This window comes from Diadema antillarum, unplaced genomic scaffold (assembly GCF_040938485.1).
Source record: "Diadema antillarum isolate AM-2024a unplaced genomic scaffold, OU_Dant_1.0 seq00001770_RagTag, whole genome shotgun sequence".
Taxonomy (NCBI): domain Eukaryota; kingdom Metazoa; phylum Echinodermata; class Echinoidea; order Diadematoida; family Diadematidae; genus Diadema; species Diadema antillarum.
The window spans coordinates 179,786-201,549 of record NW_027272451.1 but is presented as its reverse complement, the minus strand read 5'-3'; the positions used below and the strand labels follow the sequence as shown (position 1 = coordinate 201,549).

At 40.3% G+C, this 21,764-nt stretch overlaps 1 pseudogene; it reads left to right on the top strand.

Annotated features, from left to right (window-relative positions):
- Positions 1-11,932: 11,932 nt before the first annotated feature.
- Positions 11,933-21,764, top strand: part of LOC139712186 (uncharacterized) — a 151,016-nt pseudogene continuing 141,184 nt past the window's right edge.

Here is a 21,764-nt window from a genome sequence, read left to right as displayed (position 1 = left end):
CTGCACATAGAACTTTTTATTTAGAAGTCGTTGGGGCACTGTTACTGGTTACAGCGCCACGGGGTTAGTTTCTAAGGTTGTGAAATATTTGAGGCAAGTTTGTACACATTTGAAAATCATTTATGGTGGGAAACGGCACTAGCATCCTAGCGTACTAGCTGCGCATGAGTACATAACCCTTGAAACTAAGACCACGTTTACAGTGCAGGGCTGGGCCAAGCCGCGGCCGAGCCCCGCAATTTTGTCCGTTTACACTGCCGGGCTCGGCCGCGCTTTTAATTCAAACCTTTCAATATTTTGTCGTAGTGGCGCTCTGCTTGTAAACAAATGCAATTTGGTATAGTCTGGTTTTCAGACCCTTTGCCAACTGGATTCAGTGGCGACCAAGTCGCCGTTCAGGCAAAGACCTTTGCCAAAGGAAAAATCCTTTGCAGGACAAAACCACCATAAACTATACTAGTTTTTGACGTTGAGGGGGTTAATATCCTGAATAGCGAAATAGTACGGGCAGAGGGTTTGGAAGCCAGACTAAAATTGGCCGCGCATTTGGCCCAGTATGTGTTTACACTGAGAAAAGGCCAGGCTCGGCCACGGCCGAGACCACCTCCTGAGCGTGGCCAAATGCGCGGCCAATTTTGGCCCCGCATTTTGCCTTTTGCGCGTTTACACTGAAATGAAGGCAGGCTCGGCCGCGGCCGAGCCTCGCACTGTAAACAGGGTCTAAGCCAGGCTCATGACATGCATGATATAAAAAATATTATAGAATGGGTAGCGAGAATCCTGCGATCTCATTGGTCGAGAGCTATGTGTTTATTTATACTGGCCGCAGGCTGAGTCACAGTGGTAAACATGTTACCGTGCACTTGTAGCAAGAGAGTACGCGCACTTGTAATAAAGGTTCGCGCATTAAGCAAGCGTTCGCGCACTCAGTACGAGACGCCTATTGGCTAAAACAACCATGCATCAGTTTTTACTGATGCATGGTTGGCCATGCGTCCAGTAAAAACTGATGCATGGTTTTCGGGCTCTTGTCTACGGCAGGCCAAAAGGAAATGCATCCAGTAAATTTGTCATCGGGTAACACGATAGAAAAATGGGTTTTCGCAAGAAAATTACCCATTCTATAAAACAGATGACGCACATGTCTTTTTGTGCGTCAGTCGGAATATAGTGTGCATGCGGTAACTACCGTATGGAATTAAGCCTATGTTAAGCATTCCATAGTTACCTTATGCACACAATTCTGACTGACGTACTCAGACCTGTGCGTCATTTTATAGGTAGTACAATCAGAGCAGAGCAAGAGGCTTGTTCATTCACACGTTTTCAACTGCATGCCATCCAAGCCGAGAGTACATAACCATCAACTGATTTGTCTGGTAGGATTCTTGGCTGGCAGTAAGCAGGTAAGACAGCACAATCGGTTGTGATTTTTTTTTTTTTTTTTTTGGGGGGGGGGGCACCCAAAAGCAGTAACACATGAATGTCAGAAAAGTTTTCTAAGTTTACCGTACCCAAGTCTTACAATAAAATTAAACAATAGCCGCAATTAGATTCATGCATAGTTATTTAGGCCTAGGTAATCCTGGAGTTAGATCTAACAATAATAGGTAGATCTAAACAGATCTAATGCACTTGTCAATTGTAGTCCCGGCCCATGGGTACCCGGGGATGGCCGGGACTTGCAACCAAGTTGAGCGGGGATTTCAGCATTTTTTTCGCCCGGGTGGGTCGGGAATAGACCGGGTTTTGTAGGGGGAAATTCACTTAATTTGCCCCGGTGGGCCGGGGATGTACCGGGGTGTTGTCGGGGGAAATTCAATTATTTTGCCCCGGTGGGTCGTGGAATGGGCCGGGCTTTGTCGGGGGAGATTCACTTATTTTGCCCCGGTGGATGGGGAATAAACCGGGGCTTGTCGGGGGAAATTCGCTCCAACCAAATGGCAGGCATTTGGGGCAGGAATTTTTGCTGGGATTGAGCCAGATTTTGCTTGAGAGTTGACCATGACTTGTACCATTTCCAGTACAGTAATGTGACCATAAATTATTTCGCTTGACTAGCAATTCCCCGCTATTGAGGACTCGGTAACATTGCCCAAAAGTTGCGTAAACGCATGAATCACGTAAGAAAATAGAGCCTAGCGCGAAACAGGCGCGATTTGCGCATTTCATGAATTTTTCTGACGTGGAACCTTCGATCGTATTGTCCGCGGATGTGCGCCGGATCGGCGCTTTACACGATTCCATGTGCAAAAGTTGCGTAATCGCATATTAAAATTATGTAAGAAATTTGAATTTGCGTGCTTGTCCGTCGAGAATTTGACCATTTTCGCTGATTTACGCAATGTAAAATCACCGATGAATTGCGCAAGAACTACGGAAAGATCACGCAAAATTATAGCGCCACAATCATACGTGAGTTGTTAAATGTTAGTGATACATTAGTGATTCATCGATCAGTATTTCGTAAGTATTACATGCGTTTATTTGCGTGTTCTGTTAGAGATACATAGGCCTACGCCAATATTTTTTTTTCAGTGATTTTCGGTGATTTTCATCGCGTAAATCAGCAAAAATTCTCAACGGACAAGCACGCACAACCAAATTTCTTGCGTGATTCATGCAAACTTACGCGACTTTTGGGCAGTGTGACCGGGCCTTGAGGGTAACTTGGCCGGGCCTTGAGGGTCGGGACTTGGCCGGGGATTTCTATGCAAATATACCCGGCTTGTCGGGGACTTGGCCGGGGATTTCGGCACATATATTGCCCGGACTGTCGGGGAATTGGCCGGGGATTTCAACTTCAATTTTGCCCGGCCTGACGGGGAGTTAGCGGGGGATTTCCGTGAAAATTTTGCCCGACCGGTCGGAGACTTGGCCGGGACTTGGCCGGGTGGTGTAACATCCCAAAATTGCAAGTGTGATGCAAGTCCCGGCCATCCCCGGGTACCCAGGGGCCGGGACTACAATTGACAAGTGCATAACGTTAGTATCAACTCCATGCTGCGCCGCGTGCAGCAGGCCCGCTGAACCCATGGTCATACCATGCATGCTACATCCCACGCACGCACACGCACACATAATACAAACCGCGGTATCAAAAGCGTTTTTTACGTGTTATTGGCGTTCGGCAATGCACGCTATCAAGGAGCTACGTCAACTACGTACGAACGAGACTGTGATCATGATCATAACCCCTGGGCCCTGAATAACCACGACATTCTCAATAACCTAGATGAGCAAAATGTTCATATCAAGCTACAGTTCCCTCCGACAAAAGGCTTTTGACTGATGACTTAAACAAAAACGTTCCTGCTGACTTACCAAAGCGCGGAAACGATGTAAGGTGGTTGATGTTTTTGTTTCAATTATCGAAGTGAGATCATTTCGTTCTCCCACCACGCACCGCCATGACAGCAATTACATGAGTGGAGCAAGGCTTTGTGTTTGGACCGGGTGTTGTGACAAATCCACCTTCGGTGCGAGAAATGATATTTACCATTCTGTCGCGCGAACACTCACAATCACCGCTTGTGTCCGTGTACGTGTGCGTCTGTAGTGTGCGTGCGGCACCTTTTCGTGCACACAAAAGCCGTGGTAGGAAGTACTCCAGTATACTATAAAATAATAATAATAATGATAATAATAATATACTGTAAAATAATAACAACAATAACGATAATGATAAATAAAAAATAGAAAAATAGAAAAAATAAAGATGAAAATCGTTTACAAAAGTAGCATACGAGTAGGGCCTACGTTTCTTCTTGTTCGCTTGGATTGAGCTTAGAGATGGCCCTGCAAAAGATTTTCTTTTTTTTTTCCTTCTTTTTTATTTCCTCCAGCAGGCCCTACAGCTGTATCAGACAACGGCGTAAATCCGTACTGAGGAGTGGGGGGGGGGGGGGGGGGGGGGGGATGGTCACCATCACCACGATTACAAGCCCATAACCGGACCGGCGCAGCCTTTGGGGGGGGGGGGGGGGGGGAGAAGCTTGGTGCCCCCCACACAAACACACACTTTACAGGGATCGGATGTCCCACTCTTTTGCATGAAATACGAAGTGGGAGAAAAGTGGCAGCAACAATATGAAGACTTTTTGTTCTTGTTGCTTTTTTTTTTGCTTGTCAGATGACTTTCGGCGGAAAATCAGACCTTAAAAGTATGAAAACATTTTTTTTTTCTCTTGAAATATCTGTGAGAGGGAGCGGAACGACCGAACGGGGAAAGGGTGTGTATGGGGGGGGGGGGCGGGTATCCCTCTCCCACACGAGGAAGATTTTGCATTATCAGACCTCAAATTCAGCGATCTGGTGCTCACTTTTGGTGAAAATTTTGCTTTCTTTTCTTTAAAAAAACAATAAGAAAATGAAATATTCACAATATATTATTGAATGACAAAATCGTGGTATTTCAGCTCTTGCTCCGCCTGTGCGACATCACTGTGAAGGCCTACTAAATAATGGGGCCTATCATCGGCGTAGACAGGATTTGATCTTAAGAGGAGCGGTTATGTGAGGGAGCGAAGCAAGTGAGGGGGGGGGGTATGGTAGGGGGGTTTCCCCCTCCCACGATGAAATCTTTTTGCATTGAAAATTTTGACATTTTTCAGTCCAAAAACTGCCGTTTGTACCTATATTCTTCGCTTTGGAAATTAAGGGGGAGGGCACACCGGGCGCTACTGCTGTCAATCACTGGCAGCAACATCAGGAGAATGGCATAACGATTAAATGCGAGCGAGCGGAGCGAGCGAGCTTGAAAATTTTGACATTTTACAGTCCAAAGACTGCCGCTTGTGGCTGTATTTTTTTCGCTTTGGAAATTAAGGGGGCACACCGGGCGCAACTGCTGGCAATTACTGGCAGCAACATCAGGAGAATGGCATAACGATTAAATGCGAGCGAGCGAAGCGAGTGAGCTTGAAAATTTTGATATTCTACAGTCCCAAAAACTGTCCTTTGTGGCTGTATTTTTTCACTTTGGAAATTAAGGGGGGCGCACCGGGCGAAAACTGCTGGCAATTACTGGCAGCAACATCAGGAGAATGGCATAACGATTAAATGCGAGCGAGCGAAGCGAGTGAGCTTGAAAATTTTGACATTTTCCAGTCCCCAAAACTGTCGTTTGTGGCTGTATTTTTTCGCTTTGGAAATTAAGGGGGCGCACAGGGCGAAAACTGTTGGCAATTACTGGCAGCAACATCAGGAGAATGGCATAATGATTTAACGCGAGCGAGCGAAGCGAGCGAGCTTGAAAATTTTGACATGTGACAGTCCAAAAACTGCCGTTTGTAGCTGTATTTTACGCTTTGGAAATTAAGGGGCGTACCGGGCGAAAACTGCTGGCAATTACTGGCAGCAACATCAGGAGAATGGAATAACGATTAAATGCGAGCGAGCGAAGCGAGCGAGCTTCAAAATTTTTACATTTTACAGTCCAAAAACTGCCGTTTGTAGCTATATTTTTCGCTTTGGAAATTAAGGGTGGCGCACCGGGCGCACCTGCTGTCAATCACTGGCAGCAACATCAGGAGAATGGCATAGCGGTTAAATGCGAGCGAGCGGAGCGAGCGACTTTAGAATTTTAAAATTTTACACTCCAAAAACTGCCGTTTGCAGCTATATTTTTCGCTTTTGTTTGTCCCACTTTTATGGGGGAACCATCCCCCCCCCCCCCATCGACACCTCTACATATTAGGTTGCTTTTGTTACGTGAAAGATCTGCTGCACACTCTTTGATAAATTAGGGAAATATACGTCTATGTCAAAAGTGTACAAAGTTTATCGAAAGGGATCCTGTATAGCGGACCTTTTGCATGTTTATGATTGCAATACAACGATCTGGTGCATATAGTTCTGGCGATATTTGGACAATTTTCCATTAAGAAAGTTCGAGATTTGTCTTCATCTCGGTAATTGCTTGGGGAATAAATGATTTGTCTGTCTAACCACTTCCGTTGGGGCGGGGCAAATGCCCCTTTGCCCCCCCCCCCCCCAATAGATTCAACATCCCTGATCTTCCCTTGGTATGCCCATAGATGTATCCTGACTGAGTCATCAGTCACTGTCGTTTCTCAGGAATGATTCAGGAAATGGAGGGAATCAATTATGGCGATATCGTTTTTGTTATTATTTGTTTGTATGTTTTCGTACATATCTTGCAGATGATCCCCAGTTACTCGCGTCATAGCATGTTGACATGTAGGCCTATACTATTTGACGTTGTCAACGTCTGAGCCATACCTTACAGTGTATGTCGATGTTACTTTCTTCGCGAGCGAGCGAAGCGAGCGAGCGCTTGAAAAAATTATGTATACATTTTCCTACAAGATAGAATACGGTTCAGCTCTGTACCTGTCTGAAGGCCGGCGTACAAAATTGATACAATCACATTTCTGCTTCCTCCATTTTTTCCCCTCAAAATTCAGGGGGGGGGGATGATTGTACAGGCCATCCCCCCCTCCTCCATTTCAGGGGGGGGGGGGGGTTTATCCCCCCCCCCCATCTCCCCCGGGATTTACGCCAATGGTATCAGACCAACTTTTTTTTCAACTCGGGTCCCACTTTGGCTTCTATTTTGAGACCTAGAATTTTCTTCGAGGCCAAATAAGATCAAGTATGAATCTTCCATGAATACTTGATCTTTCTTCTTTTTTTTCCCGACATCGTAGCCCACCGGTTGAGAAGCGGGGAGAATAATGATTACAAAATATATGAATGAAATACTCTATAATATTATGATACACTGTATTTCAATTTGTGAGAGAACAGTGTGCGGAAAACTAGTTAAATTCTAGCCCAATCTAACAGGCGCAAAAGCCGATCTTTCTTTGTCATTCTTTTAGATATTGTCGGAGTTCTGTTTTAGCTCTTTGTGATAAAATTATATGTGGTTCATTTTAAAGTTGGCACGCGTATGTACGTACACAAGTTGATGAATTATTCTTTGTCTTGAGAAGCATTGTGGAATACATTAAAAAGAATTATGAAGGAGATGACTCGGTTATGATAGAGATTTCTCGCTATGGTGGTCTTTTGTTTATGTCTAGCATTGTACCCCAAATATAAATGTTGATTCAGTGAATACAAAAGTTAACAGAACAGGCTTGGTGAGGTTTGAGGAAAATCACTAATATCATTCTATTCAAAAGTTATGATTTTTTTATCTAAGATCTAGTTATGTCCATCGGTAAATAACTAAATGAAAAAATGTCCATTGCTAAATTAAAAAGAAAAGACCTTCAGCGCAACTTTCTGCTGCCACTTCCGGGTTTCTTCAGCTGATAAGCAAACAAATAATAATAATAAAAAAAATGTAACCAAGTGTTGTTGGTTTTTTTTTTCTGGTGCCACTTGAGGTGTGGGAAAAAAAAAAGCATGGCGACTGGTATGCCTCCGCCGTACATGCATGATTCTCCTAATAGGTCTGTAGTATGTGGACAAGGTGTGATTATATTTTCACAAAATTGGCAAAATATCAAAATGATGTTTGTCACAAACGTGTTGAATGTTCACCCTCCTTGACCTAGGTTTGATTGGATGAATGGGAGAGCATGTATTTGGGGATTTCAGACTTTTACTTGACTTTGACCCTTTCATAAGTTTATGCATTGAGTAATTTTCAAGGTAAGGAGAAAAAGTGCAATTTCTGTATTGAATAGTAAATTGTTACCATTTTCATCTGGCCTTTGACCTTGACCTTTGACCCTAAAATTCATAAGAGAATCACTGTCAGGCAGAGCATGCATAAATATTTACTAAGTTTCAAGATAACTTGAGCCACTTCCGAGATATGGAGGAAGAAGTAAAGTTCAGCACTTTCACTTGATCTCTGACCTTTGACCTTTGACCTTTTTTTGGGAAAAAAAAAACTTCCCAGAGGATCTCTATTGGGTTATACATGCATACACCCCCAAGTTAAAAAAAAAAGAAAACCCTGCAGGCAGTGCATAAATATGAGGGAAATAGTAAAATTTTGAAGTGTTGCCCTTGACCTTTGACTCCTGACCTTTGACCCATGAACCTAAAATTCCCTAGATAATCATAGCCAGTCAGTACATGCATATATACTATGTTCCATGAAGATACCTTGAACCATTTCCAAGATATGGAGAAAAAAGTGAAATTTTAACATTTTTACTTGACCTTTTGACCTTTGACCTTTGACCTCATGACCCCAAACTTTCACCAGATAATCTTAATTGGATAATACATGTATACACTAAGTTTCAAGAAAGTATCTTCAGGCATTGCATAGATATGGGGGAAATAGTGAAATTTTGAGCATAGTGACCTTGACCTTTTGACCTTTGACCTTGAGCATGTGCACCCAAAAGTTGATAGGCATAACTTTACCCCCTAATGCACATACATGCCAAGTTCCATTAGGATACCTCAAAAGGTTTTTTAGTTACGCTGTCCACAAAATTCATTACGGACGGACGGAAGGACGGACAACCCGAAAACATAATGCCTCCGGCACCACTACGTGGCGGAGGCATAAAAAACATAACAAGTTGTGTGAGGCAACTTGAGGCAATGATAGCTAAAAGAAGTTTAGATTACTAAACAACAGTGATTTTTCTTTTAATCGCACGGGACCATTATAGGCCCTGTATCTCCTATGGGGTTGCACTGCGTAATTCATAGACATCAGTGCACTGTTTGCCTCTTGACTTTATCTTCTGCCCAAAACTTGGTAATCAAAATTAATAAAAACTTAATGCTATACATATGGATCAACAATATTAAAGCTTCAAAAATCTAGGTGTGAATCCTTCTTTATTGCATGTTTTCTTTTGCCAAACCTATCCAGGACAATGAATATATTATGTAATTAGTTATGACAATGCTAAATAATAACAAAAAAAAACACTTAAAAAAATAACACCCTCGCTTCCGTTGAATTATAATGATAACAGAAACATCAATTCACTTTTTTTTATTAAAATCAGCGCCCCCCAAATACCCCTTTATGCAAAATTTTATACTCTCCGCCGAATGTGAGCATCTCGACCAATTTTTGATATCTTCACCACTATCATGTTTCGCCAGTCTGCGTGACTGTGTGAGGGCGCACTTCCACAATACGGCACTGGTGTCCTGTATGAGTCTTCACAAGAGAATTGCTTCTCAACAGGGTGGGCCCTGATGCGGCCACTGGTGGGCCACGCTGTGGGCCGAAAATTGAATTAAAATAGATCCTTTGTCGATCTTCTGCCCCCAAATAGATAAATAAATAAATAAATAAATAAATAAATAAATTGCATGAGCTAAAGTGGTCCTCGGGTTAGAGAACGTTAATTGAGAAGCACTGGTGTACCTGGGTCTCCCTGGGAGGTGAGAGTTCGTCTCACCTCCCTGCTGGACTCAGTAATCCGTGCAGGAACCCGCAGATCTCAACTGGTCGCGGACTCTTATCACGGCATTTGTCTTGGTGTCACTGATTAGGATCTATCCTATATTCCCCTTCGAGCCGTAAGATGCTGACCCACTATAGCCTACTTGGCATTCCTTTTCCTCCTTCAAAGCCTCAATCAATATGGACAATCTGCTAATCAGCAGAACGCTCCGCATCATTCTCCGTCATTCCAGAAAGTCGGCCTTTTCGGGTCTCGCAAAGGCAAACGTATAGGGAATTCCCCATTCCCGAATGCTCCTGGCTCTCCCATGCTGATGTTCTCCCGCGGACTTGTTGCTGACACCACCGGAAGTTGCCCTCGTCACGGCGGACAGCCATCAACCACAGAAATCATAACATTTTGTGACACGGAGTCAACACTCCTGACCACCAACCATGCGTGATTGCTGCACATGCTTCGTGTTTCTTATCATGAGGGCGCGAACCGCGAAGATGAGCAAAAAGAAAAAAAAAAAAAAAAGGAAGAAAATCTTGGTGATTGATGCCATGCCCTCATCACAATGACCGTTGACCATACCAACAAATCCTCAGACCTCACTAAATCTAATTTTCTGTCATGGAATCTAAAAGAAAAACCTGTATCATCGAGGTCGTGTTTTGTCGAATGACTGAACTATTATGATATTGTTGACGTTCACGGGGAAAGGTTTGCTGTTATAGATAGATTAATAACCGCACCGGATTTGAGGTACAGTATTTCTGCGCAAAAATGAATGCGTGGGATCGACAGTTGGGAATTGTCGACATCTTCACCTAATTTTATCTTATGTTTGCGACCAATGCTGTTATTTGGTGGGAACGGCAAGTGAGACTGAAGATATCATACTGTTCTGCCGTACCAGTCCATCATCTTGTATTCCTTCACAGTGGTTACCATAATATAGCATATACAATTCTAAGAGGAATTAAAAGTTTATTTGATGAAAATCGGTTTTGAAATGGCTGAGATATCAAAAAACAAAGCGATCTTATTAGGTCCCACCTTTGCTTTGTTTTAGATATTTCGGCCATTTCAGAACCAATTTTCATCAAATAAACTTTGAATTCCTCTTAGAATTATATGCTCTTTCATTATTTCAATGGTTATACTAACTTTCTCATTATCTTTAAAAAAAATCAACATAAAAAAAAACGTTCGAAACATGAAGTCCATCTCAACCGAAACTGTACCATCCCTCTAAAGGTATTGTTTACCATTGGGAGCAGTGATTTAAAAATGTTCAAGTTATCACATTGATGCATGGTATGTGCGGGTCAGTTGTATTACAAAAATCCTACCATATAAAAATTTCACAGTAAAACCTAAGATATAAGGAGATATCACTATTTTTTTTGCAATAAACAATACTTGTAAGTTTAGTCTAGAAACAATTTTATTATGACTATTGTTCAAATTTTGTATATTTCATTATACATGTACTTAATGTTGGATTGGTGGTTTCTATCCCTAGCTCACATAGTATAACAATTTTGAAGCACTAAAGCTGGGTTTTTGTTTCCTCTGCAAATGGTAAATTATGCATGCCTTTAAAATATGTAGGCCCTATTAATCATCTACTACCATAACATCCACCTCCACATATACATCCCGTGCTCTTTGCTGGTAACAAATGCATCCCTTTCATATTGCACTATACATAGCGTTTTTCGGATACTTGTACGTAATGACTTGTAGGCCCTACTAGCCATCAAAACTTGACTTCACGAATGTTCCTTTACGCGGCTTTAGTTAGTTTCGCACTTTAAATTTCATTCTGGGAAAAAACAAAACAAAAATAAAGAACTTTTCAGTGTGTACAAATCTGAATAAACTATGCCATAAATTCTATATGATATTCATTTAGTCATTGAGTGTTCCGGGTTGTTGTTGTTGCTGCTGCTGCTGCTGTTTCCGGAAATATTGGACAGCCACTCAGCGACATTACTGCCACAAAGGTTTTCTCTATATTTGTTTACCTCCACACTGTTAGAAAGCTGTTTTTCTGTGTCCATAAATCACTTTTGTCTCTAAAGTCTAATGAATTCTGTTATCGATCCCCGAAATGAGGTATTGTGGTCATTACCAGTGGTCAATACGAACGTGTTCCAAATTTCAAGCTAGACCCGTCCGTGCAGTGGACCCGTGTCAAGCAAATTATGAATGAAACAAGGCTGGCGAGTGCGCAACCTTATCACCTTATCCAATCAACACGACGAGTAATTGGCAAATGACCAATCGGATTACCCGTTACTTGGAATGGTGGTATCCATTGATGTAGGGAGAATATCGATTCAAGGGGTATCTTTCATCTCATATTGGTGAGAGAAAGAAAAGTTATGAATAGATCTTCAACAATTTTCTAAACTGAAAGGTTACAGATGAAATCATGTAATGCCTACTTGATACTGATTTGTCATGTGAACTCTAGATAGGAGTGCTCTTTCTCTCATGTTCAAGTCATGTTGACAAATTCTCCCAACCTACATCCTAATATATTTTCGCACAGCAGCAGCTCTCAGGCAGGACACAAGTGAATAATGTCAGGAAGAGTTGGTGAACTGGGATTGATTATCGCATCACTTTTTCATGCTTGATTGCCGTCGTGTGGATGTTGATACTCTCGTTGGAAAGTTTGTTATCTGACCAAAACTGTATGAATAAACAGAGGGAATCTTACAAAGGGTGTCCGAGGTCACGCACATCCATAAAACAATAGCCAAAATGTAAGTGCAATTTTCAGTCATTCACAACTCAGCGAACCGTTGCGTTTCGCTGCTTTGTTTTTTTCGCACAGCAGTGATAATTTCCCTATCTCTAGGGTGGATATCAGGTTTTCAAAGGTCGTTAAAACGTGTCATTGAATTACGCCTATAAAAACCCGATAGTGCTTTAGGATGTCACGAGTGGTTATGTGATAGGCCCTAGACTCACATTTAGATTAGTTGATGATGAAAGATGGACATCGATTAAACACAACACGATATCATTGTCTCGCGTTAAATGTGTAGACCTACTGCCTAGAAAGAGGCCTCGTATGTGTTTCACTGTGTAGTAGTCCGCCATATTGATTGGTGAAGTCATGTCACTCAACTAAGCTAAGTAACGTTAAGCCTGAGAGGTTTCGCACGAACATGATGTTTGAATTATGTTTAGTGATCGGCGTAAAATTAATAGGCAGATTGTTGTACATTGGACTGTAATGTTGTGAAGAGGGAATTTGCAAATTGCGTAAAATTGTTAGATGCTTCTGCTTGCTTGCTCGAGTTGCAAGACATCACTGCCAGAGGCACTGCACTGTATTATTGGCATTGCACTGGCACTGATGCGATGTAGGGCCTACTGCACTGACACTCGACCTTGACTTTCCAATACCCAGTGCAGCTCAGTGCCAGTGGCAGTGGGTACATTTGTTTGTAGACAAATGAGATCTAGTAACAGGTTAGAGGCCTTATAAATGGGTAAAGGTATTGAATCTGAAAGTAACGAACGCAAGACTTTGTATGTTGAATCAGAGGCAGTGTCAGAGCTCCAGCCTGTTTTAGGCTGATGACACTGATGTGATACAGATTCTACTCTAACATTAATTTGAAATTCTAAAATTGTAAATATTGTAATTTGTAGAGTCTAACATTTTTCTGTGATATACATGGTAGGTGTCCAACACATCGACACTATACATTGAAACCGACAGTATTGACACCCCTCTAGAGCAGTTCGGGAAACCCACTCACAAGGGGGGCCCCTCCTTATAAGTAACCCGTCCCCCTTATAAGTAACCCCCGGGGCACCCCTTATAAGGAGTCTCCACGCTTTTTTGCAATGCAACGCGAAAATGAAAGGACTGCGGCAATTCGCTTGATTATGTCCATAAAGCTTCACAAGTTTCCTAGTTACTCACGAAATTTGAGCAAAATCGGTTTGAGGCATCATATCTAAAATCATGGATTTAAATGCGATGTCAAACGACCCATGCGAATGCTGTAATGCGAGCGATTACTGGCGCGAGTGTCGCCAGGCGCGGCGGCGCGGCAATGCTTGAGTGCAGACGTGGCGACTAGATGTCGCCACGTCTGCACTCAAGCATTGCCGCGCCGCCGCGCCTGGCGACACTCGCGCCAGTAATCGCTCGCATTACAGCATTCGCATGGGTCGTTTGACATCGCATTTAAATCCATGATTTTAGATATGATGCCTCAAACCGATTTTGCTCAAATTTCGTGAGTAACTAGGAAACTTGTGAAGCTTTATGGACATAATCAAGCGAATTGCCGCAGTCCTTTCATTTTCGCGTTGCATTGCAAAAAAGCGTGGAGACTCCTTATAAGGGGTGCCCCGGGGGTTACTTATAAGGGGGACGGGGTTACTTATAAGGGGGACGGGTTACTTATAAGGAGGGGCCCCCCTTGTGAGTGGGTTTCCCGAACTGAGAGTAACTGCGGCAGTAAGCGGCCGTGCAGCCGTTCGCGGCAGGTACAACATACACGGTAATATACCGCTAAACACAGCATTGCACTGTTACATGCACATTACACATATACTAACACACTAGCAATCAACAAAAACCAACCGATAAAATGGGCACGATCTCTGACGAAAGTGAAATTTTCTCACCTAAATGACAACATATCGCATCCAAAATAAAATTTTCGTTACTTCTTAACATAACAATTAAGAAATAATGGTCCAAGAAACTTGATTTTTTGTCGTTTTCCCGATGCTCGTGGATTTTGAAAACATATCCTCACATCAAATAGAACTTTCGCGAGCCGATGTAGGCCGCCATTTTTGTTCGGAAAGTGGACGTTACCATCGAAAAAATTCAGAAAAACACGAGAAAGACATCAACAACACCGCCAGAATTGCGATCTTGTTTGCGGCCAATGCATGTACGCCCGCTATTTTCACGTGCTTTTGCAATGGGAATTGGCGCTTACGCAATGTTCGCGAGACATGTGAAGGCGTTCAGCTAAAGATCGCGGAGCACGCGCGAATTGCATAGGGATGGTACATCGTGCCGCAAGCAGAAATACTACGTCGCATATCGCCCTTATCGGTGAAAATTGTGCCGGGTTTTGCCCTGGTAAATCATGAAAACTGCGTTGGTCAATGGTAAATTTCTTTTATGAAAACAATTGCGTTCATGAATAATCTTGTCTATGATATATGAAATGGTTGAAAATAATTTGCCGGATTTGTTTACAAGTTGGAAAAACCCTTAACAATGCTTAAACTGCCGCAAACGGGATATTTTACTCTATAGTATTGCGCGTACAGAACAAACATTCACGCACGAGACTACGTGCATGCAGTGGTTTTGCATTCTTCGCAGGGGATTTGAAGATGTCCAAATATTACTGAAAAACCTGATTAGTGATAATAAACAAGATCAACAGCCAAACAATGATACTCTAGATTATAAATGCACATTGGAAAAGCATTACGTGCATTTCACACGTACAGTTTTGTCAGTAGAGCCTAGGGTAGGGGTGTTGGTTTCAAAATTATGGTGTGCACAGCAGAGTGTGTCAAAATAACACCCCACGCATTCAAAGCAGTTATCGCATTGCAAATCACATTTTAATGCACGCTTGTGAATTAAGACTATTAAGAGTATTTTCTTTATATGTGAGCAAAATTTCAGGCAAATTGTTAGATATTTTAATTTTCTATTAAATAGAAAAACATTAGGGTGTCGATGTACTGGACACCCAACCATACTATCGCAAACTCAACGACATCACCTTTCTTGGCTTTGTGGGATAACTGGTCAGTGGTACCTGACACAAAGACCCAATCATCCATTGATTTTTGTTTAAACAGTAGTAGCCCACCAAAATAATTCCTTAAAATTCAACCATAGACATAGTGCCATCCAAAATTTTACCGCCAGCTGCATGTAAAACCTATGCTTTTGCGTGTGGTCGAATTTTGGCACGGGAGGTCGAACCTTGATGTGGGTTTTTTTTTTAATGTGTTATTTTCCTGTGTGAATTCTGAACACTTGACCCTATCTGACAGGCTAGGTCCTATCGTCTTTGTTTTGGCTGACACATGGCAATGCAATATACACTGTACAGACCTACACAGTACATTGACTTATATTTGGGCTTTATGACAGGTCTACTCTTGAACACACTGTCTGCTTTAAAATTTTTAAAATGTGACAGTTAGTTGTGAATGCAGTCATTTGGGTTTCACCATTCTGCATCCTATAGGTGGGACTATCCATATCCATCTGTTGAACTCAAAAGTTGTACGCATTTTGGATCTTTAATTGACTGACAGCAGCAAATTTTACAGAAAAAAATTTATAGATTGCTACTTGGTGTTCGTTGTGATGGAAATTCTACCATTGCTTTCTGCGATGTAGTGACATGTTGACAATGATATATTGTGCATAGTGGTCGAGCGTGCTGTTTATGGACTTTTTTTAGTGTACTGTGGTGTGTGACTGCTACACTGAGTGCATGTTGCATAAAATTAATGCACAGTCACATGACCTACATACATTTACCATTCTTCAACCTGTTAGCTGTTGATGCAGTTTTGTTCAGTGGAATGTGGGCTTCTGGACCCCATTTCATGAAAAGTGGATATGATAGCAACTCTTGCTGGATTGGTAATTGTCATAGTAATGACAAGAATCCAATTTCGTGAATTGGCCGCTGCTGTGGAAAGTTGCCATTCCAGCAAGAGTTGCTATCCTAACATCTTTTATGAAATGGGGCCCTGGCCATGCTTACTTGTAGAGCTTGTACACTGTAGTATGTAAGGAATAGGTTTGTCTGTTGTTTTCGTCTGAAAATGTTGTATCAAAGGTCAGACCTACAGTGTACTCTTGTATAGGACTACTATTAATGTAACATTTGTACATGTACACTGTAGGTGCCAAAAAATATTCAGTGTACAGCAGTTTGAATGTTTTGGAAATTGTTCTTGCCATCCTGTTTGTACAATGATAAAGCTCTATTACTAGTGTGAATGCAATATTGTGCACATAGAAAATCATTATTTTGTTTATTCTTTGTTTTATACATGTAGACACACACACACAAACAAGCGCGCACACACACACACACACACACACACTAATAAAGATTACATGCATATATTCTAAGGTATGTAAACATTCCTGTCTAGGGGATTTGCAGTAGTAGATTGTTTATGACGAGTTTTGTTACGCAGGAATAGCTTGGCATAATTGGCATTCGATACCTACACCTTCTTGTACACATTGTATATCAATGTTTATACAAGTAATCAACATCACATTCAAGATAACACAAAAACTGCTTGTTTTGCGTAGTATTTCAATGGTCCTGTAAAGTATCATATCTTATGACTTACTGACATTTATGTGACTGTGATTTTTTTTTTCCCAATCGTTCAGTGGGTGTCATCGGAGCAGCTGCAAGCATTTGATATCACCAGTATCTCTAATCTTGATATCAGGGTCATTCTTTCTTCTTTACTCAGGGCTTGATTTTAATAGGGATGCTCACTCAAAATCAAAACAAAATTACCATGTAGGCAAGTTTGGTCATGCTACAATGCCAGACAGAAATGCAGCTTTTTAAGATACAGGATTTAAAGTCTAGTTAGAGGTTGTTACTTTCCTGTGAATCATCAGTTATTGGAATTATAACTAAAGGTACTTTTCCCTTTTTTTTTCCAAATAAATGCATAAAGAAAAAAAAATCTTCCGCACAAATTGGGTGTTACTTGGTACCTATTTGGCAATGATTTACTTTTTCTTTTAAGTGTAGAATTTCTCTTGAGAAATATAAACAAATACATGTTCAGTCAGTAACTTATTAAATGACCAAATGTGCTTTTCATAATGTTAATTAATTTATCATATGCAAATCAAGGGGTATGTTTTGAGGTAATGACAACTGGTCTCTATAATTTTTATGGTATCTAGATTTTCATGGCTACTGTATATTTCTGTACAAGATGAAGATTCTACAAGTGTACAAGTTCAATAATGGTCTGTGTATTTGACTAATTATTGCTAAGTTGTTATTACGTTTGCAGCTGCTGTAGAATTATTATCACATAACAAAACAAAACAAAACAAAATGTTGGTACAACTGTACATATTTTCTCTCTGGGTCTGTCATCTGTTTGGGACACATTACAACTGTACATTGTACTTGCACACACAACATCTGTCAATGCCCGATCCTCATTGTATTCCACATTGAAAAGTTATAATGTACATTACAATATTTGATGAGATGGAATGGGGCAATTGGATTTTTTTTTTTTTCTTGCTGTAGAAGATAGTTGTATTATCCCCTTTTGAATTTCAGGCAAAACAAACATCTGCCTCCAATTATGTGATGAATTACCAAACTCATCATGAGTTGCCGTTCTTTCTGACTAAATTTGCATAATATCTTTACAAATGTATCCAATATGCGACAAAAGTAATAGGGGAAAACAATCTTTAGAAAATTGATAAACTTAAAAAGTATCAAGTCCCTCATTTGAAAAGTTGTTTCACTTGGGTATACTGGCCATTCATTGATTTTAAATGATAGAGCAATGAAAATCAACTTCCAAATGCAATTATACACAAAGGAGAAGTGAGTTGGCAGGAAAGTGTTTATATGTACCGGTTGTATATTGTACACATGTTATGGTCCTATGTACAATTGTAGCTGCAAACAAATTAGTTTCCTAAATATTGAATTTTAACTGAGTTGTTTCTTATGTGACCATTATTTTCTGTCCTAGTAGAGTTTGCAAAAATAACATATGAAACCCACAGAGAATTTAGGGTGTGTTTATGCTCAATATGCGAAGGCAGAATCAGCATTTTGAAACGCCGATTCAAAAGGCTGATTCAAAACGTATTCACGGGAGCACTGTTTATGCTCACTTTCTTCGAGCTTGGAAAGAGCATTTACAATAGCTTCGTTGACCTCAGCAGAGGAAGGTCAAATTGGGGCGCGTGCTTTTTCGGAAGTTCTGGAATGAGTGTGTGGATTGTTCACGTTCCGTAGCATGTCTAATATAATTTCGATTATTTTACTAATACACATAGTACATCTGTATGTATGGACTGTAGACAATGATAGGAAACACGAGTATTGATTTTATCGACACATTGTTGATAAAATCGGATTGTATGGTAGTGGCTCTTCATGCACGTGTCTGTGTACGTACAGTGCATAGTGTGGAACATGTACCAACAGAGAGCTTTAGGGATTAACACTTACAGATTGTACATTGCAAAGTACAGTAATCGAAAGGTTGGCTGCCGTGGCCTGGTGCGCGCATTTATACTGTACATGAACCGGACAGGCGATGGAGATGACATCATTTAAACGTGTTTACATGTATATGTGGTTTGCGTTTATGCCTCCCCATGAAACGTGATTACTCAGAAACGCAGATCCTAAACGCACATATTTGTGCGTTTTGAAACGTTTTGAAACGTTTTGAAACGGCGTTTATATCAAAGTGAGAAAGGATGCAATCGTGTTTTTAACTAAACGTGTATCAAAATGCTGATTTTGACCCAAAAAGGGGAAGTATAAACACGGCCTATAAGGCAGGTGTTTTTGACAGGACTCTTGATAATCAGACGAAAACATCACAAAGGTAGTGTTCTGACAACAAAACTGTTGCATAAACTTAGAGCACTTTCATACAAAACAGTTTATGTTTGGGTGTGGTCATAGTGGTTTTGAATAAATTCTATAGCCGAAAGAGCAATTTTACTGTCAGTGCTCCCCAGCAATTCACATGATACCTCAGTTGGAATTCCTAGAGCTGAAGTGGAAACACAGTGTCATTGGCATGTTCTTCACATGCACTTGTGCATTTCACTTCTGATTCTGATAATGTAGTGCTCAGCTGCTGAAAAAAAAAACCAACACACACAAGAAGAAATCATTTTTTAACTGTTACTTCCTTTAGGGTAAAGAGACCTGAATTACAATCTCAAGCATCCATAGAGAATATGTAGACTTCACATCCAAGTACACCTCTTTTTCAGTATATTGCTGGTTTTCCCCCATTACGTTTTACAAACTGTAAGTTTCAGTTAGCCTATGAAAGTTATTAAAATCACTCTGGACAAATTTTGATGTTACTAACCGTGCTTTTGGGGGTCTAGCTAAAAGTATTTGCGGAAACATTTGTCATGATACAGTACTTGAAATCAATGCTACACTATGTTTGTAGTAACTTAACACTTTTGCAAACTTTTTGTCACAAGACATTGATTTTTTTTTCTTTGGTCATGTCCTTTTTTGACATTACTAACTAACCTTTTAAGTTGCTATGGCAACTCTAATATTTGTTGAATTGTATTCATTCTTTTCTATATCATAAACCTGGGAAGGATGAACATGTTTTTTACATGATTTTGACTTGAAAGGAATAAGTGGTGATTTAGTAGTAAAAATAAATACACATTGTACAATGTATGTAAATTTGCTTAAATGTAATGTTACTAAACTTGGAATTGCCCTTGAAAGCATATTCCCATGCATTTGAACATTGTCTTATGGCTCAGTCCACAAAGTTTATTATCTTGTTAAATTAAGCCACCACAGTTTAAAAAGAGTTCTTGATATATTTTCTACCATCTTTCATATTCCTGATCAAGCAGCATTTCATGAATTATCACAGCAAGACGTGTGTCTGTGCAAAACAAGCATCTGTTGAGTGCACGTGATAAAGAGGAATCTAGAATTCATATGACATTCTTTATCTTTGATAGCTGATGTCAGTGGTGTCCTAATCACCAAAGCATTTCTACTGTTTCCCAAAGAGAGATACTGTATGTGCTACAGTGTAACTGCCCTTATGCATTGTATTTACAGATGAGACAGCAGAACAAGAAAATTGTGTATGTCACTGCGGAATGATGTACTTAACTTTGCTAGGGTTGCAGGGCAAGTGCCGAAGGCCAAAATTTTGCTTTCTGTGAACTGTGCTAAGATGTTTGCTCTTTCTTTGCGTTAATTTGGCTGGGCTGGACATGATGCAAGTGAACCATGCCATTTTATATGTCATGTGATGAAGAAAAATTCTTGATATATGTGATATTATTAAACAGAAAAAGAATCAGTTATGATTGGTAGAAGCGACAAGTGTGGGTGGGGACACATACAGGTAGTTGTAACTTTACCAGTTATGTCAAGTTTTTGTATCTAAATGTATGTTGCAATAGCATGACTTAAAAAACAAACAAACAAACAAACTTCATCATTTCATTCCTTTCATACAGTAGGCATAAGAGAACTGTTTGCAATCCTGAGTTAGTATTGCATTATACATTTGGGGAAAACAGAGTGTTAGACACACACAGTTTTTTTTATGTGTTCAGTTACTCTTTTAGAGATTTTCTCATGTTCTTGGATTTGATGAGTTTTCTTGAACTTGTAAAGCATATAATAGTGTGTGATTTTTAAAGTGTCAGTGACATACATACAGGGGAAAAAATGTAGGAGGCTGATCTGGGTTGAAGCCCTAGACTTACAGAAGAAACCTGTCATTTGCCAAGAGAGGGCGATCTTCATATACTCGCCCAGCTGAATGTCTCGGTGTGGCCATGCCACAATGCACCAGCATACACTATGCAAGTTTCCACTACAGAATACACTGCAGTTTCTCAAAATGCCAGTGTATTCTTAACCACAATTTGTCTTGAGCAAATGTGGACATGTTTTAGCAACCCCATATCAATATACAAAGTCCCATGAGTCAATTTCTTTCTTCTTTTTTTTTTCTTCAAAAAAAATAAAGATATGTTAGGTGGCATAATGATGAATTAGAGAATCAATTAAATGCAATTTTATGAAATGCAACAATTTTTTAAATTCATCATTGAGCACTAAAACCATCTAATCAGGGAGATGGGAAAGTCCCATTTCTGTGGTCTAATGAAGCATAAGGGATATCCCATTGTGCCACATAATAGTTAAAACATCATCTCATGAGGATATAAATCAGATTCTTTTCAACTGTGGAAAGGCAATATGTAAGTTTTTTTTTTAAATTTAATTAGAAATCATCTTTAAAAAAAGTGACTTTCCAAATGAAAGCACCAGTCACTAGGAATCTTATCTTCATTTGTCCTACTGCTTTATAGGATTCATGATCATTTCAATGTCAGTACCAGTGCATCATGTAACATGCTATCAAATAGTTTGATAGTCAGCATCTGTTCCAAAGTGCTAATGTTCTTCTCTGAGTAGATGACCAGAAGTATTATTTCCTTAGTTACTTTTCATTGGGTACTCTTACTGTTATGAGAGATGCTAAAGAATATGGTACTGAATATAATTTTGATAGAGTCATAGAGGCTATATATATATATATATATATATATATATATATATA